Below are 2,113 nucleotides of genomic sequence, written 5' to 3' on the forward strand. Positions count from 1 at the left end.
GGAACCGGTGATTGAACTCAGGCCCTTGAGCTTGCCAGGGAAGCGCTTTATTTCACTGAGCCATCCACGGCCCCTCAAATTAGCAAAATATTTTAATGACTTAATTCTAAATTTAGTCTCCAGTTACCTGTAAGAGACTTTATATAAGCATGTGATGTGTGTGTGTGTGTGTGTGTGTGTGCATGCATGTGCGTGTGTATGTGTTTATATACTTGTATGTATACGTCTACATGTTTACTCACCATTTAGGGGCACATGCATAAATCTGCACTAGTAAAAATTATATAATTCAATAATAATTTTCTTTATTCATCATAATATATTTTAACAATAAATCATAGCCTTGCACCTTTCAATTCTTTAGGAAATTTATTTAGTGGATATTGAGAAATGATATTTCACTTAAAAAAAAAAAGGAAAATATTTGCAAGGCAGCTATGCTCACCACTATGCCACCAACGTCACACAAAGGAAAATATTTAGGCAAACAATGCAGTTAGTTAAAAGTAAGAGCCAGACTTAACAGAACAACGCTAGGTAGATATTTTCCATTATAAAATTTTAGCACATCATTTGCATTTCTATTTGTATCTTATCTAGTTTTTATAGCAGTCAGTGTTAATTTTCAACTCTATTTATATAAAGCTTGTGGAAGATTGTAGACTGATTTTCTATGGATAAAAGTACCTCATATTCAAAAAAGCTTCATAATACATTTTACCTTTAAATTTTTACTAGGAAGGTTGCACTTACTGTACCATTTACTCATCAGCGAGAAAGAATATTCAAGAGAATGTCATATAAAAGTTTCTGTAGCCTATACAATTTATTAGTTGCACTCACATGTATTATGCAGATTTGGTAAGCATTCATAGAACAAAGTCAGACTTGGATGAAATATTAGGCTAAAACTGTCATTCTAAGCCAACAGACATAGAATTGAAAACACAGGCTTCAGAACAGCTCATTCATCCCAATCATGGCTCTGACGAAAAGAGGCAAATACACTGTTAGAGATTTGAATATTCCTTGGTTTACTTTGAACTCTACATCCATCCACTATCTGTCCATAAATCCAGCAAACTCTTCAGATTGAACAATTAAGACAACAATCTGCCTTCCAAACTCCATTTGAATAGAATGCAAAGAGCCACAGGGTAAAGACACTGTGAAAATATATTGGAGATGGTGAGCCCAGCGCTCTCTGTCTCTTCTCTCTTTTTTTTTAATAAATAATTAAGGAAATGGCTAACTTCCATGCAGGCTGCGGAGGGTGGCAACACAACCCCAATTACTTACATTGACAACTGAATTAATCTTCTTCTGTTCTTTTTCACTTCCCAACACCATCGGGGCTCCCCTCAGCTGTGGAAGATGGTGGAACCTCACTGAGATCACATCTGCCAACTTTACAGGGTGAATACAAGCTCTCAGCAGGCACGTGTGCTGTCTCACGTGTGCACACAGGTGCATGATCCTGCTGACTCTGTGTCCTTGGAAAAATATCTGCCATGTCCCCGGATGCTAAATGTCATTGTCTGTTTCAAAGATGTGAAAACCACAAAATATCCTTTATGTAGAAATTTTAAGTGAATGTAGATTTTTGACCTGAAATATTTACACTGGTTAGAATATCTCTCAGCTACACATACAGAGACATGTATAGTTTTAGTATTTTAGCATTTGTCATATAATATGTTTAAGTGATCATTTGAAAAGTAAGATACATAATAAGCATCAATTTAGCCAGCATTCTAGAGATAAATTAGGTGAAAAAGTACATTGGCTTAAGTACTAAAATGACACTTTTCTTCATATACAGATGAGGTATATGAGATGGTAAAGTTTTATCGTTACCATTATTCAGAGTACTATGAATTATGTTTGCTTGTATGGAAGAAAGTCCTGAAGGCTGCACAGTACATGTGGCTTATCTCAGAATCAACTTTGCCATGAGGGAGAGGTTCAAAAAATTAAAATTGTCAAACTTACATTTAAAATTGTTCAAACCGGGGCTGGAGAGATGGCTCAGTGGTCTAAGGCACCTACTTAGAACAAGCTTGGCAAAGCATCAGGGACCGCGGTTCAATCCCCCAGCACCACATGCCAGCCA

The 2,113-nt window shown here is 36.3% G+C and overlaps 1 protein-coding gene across 3 annotated transcripts in view; it reads right to left on the bottom strand.

Annotated features, from left to right (window-relative positions):
• The window catches only part of Lrrtm4 (leucine rich repeat transmembrane neuronal 4), a 758,564-nt gene that overhangs the window by 140,451 nt on the left and 616,000 nt on the right, over window positions 1–2,113 (bottom strand). The gene's annotated exons all lie outside the window — the stretch shown is intronic.

This window comes from Octodon degus, unplaced genomic scaffold, assembly GCF_000260255.1.
Source record: "Octodon degus isolate 3935 unplaced genomic scaffold, OctDeg1.0 scaffold00058, whole genome shotgun sequence".
Lineage (NCBI taxonomy): Eukaryota > Metazoa > Chordata > Mammalia > Rodentia > Octodontidae > Octodon > Octodon degus.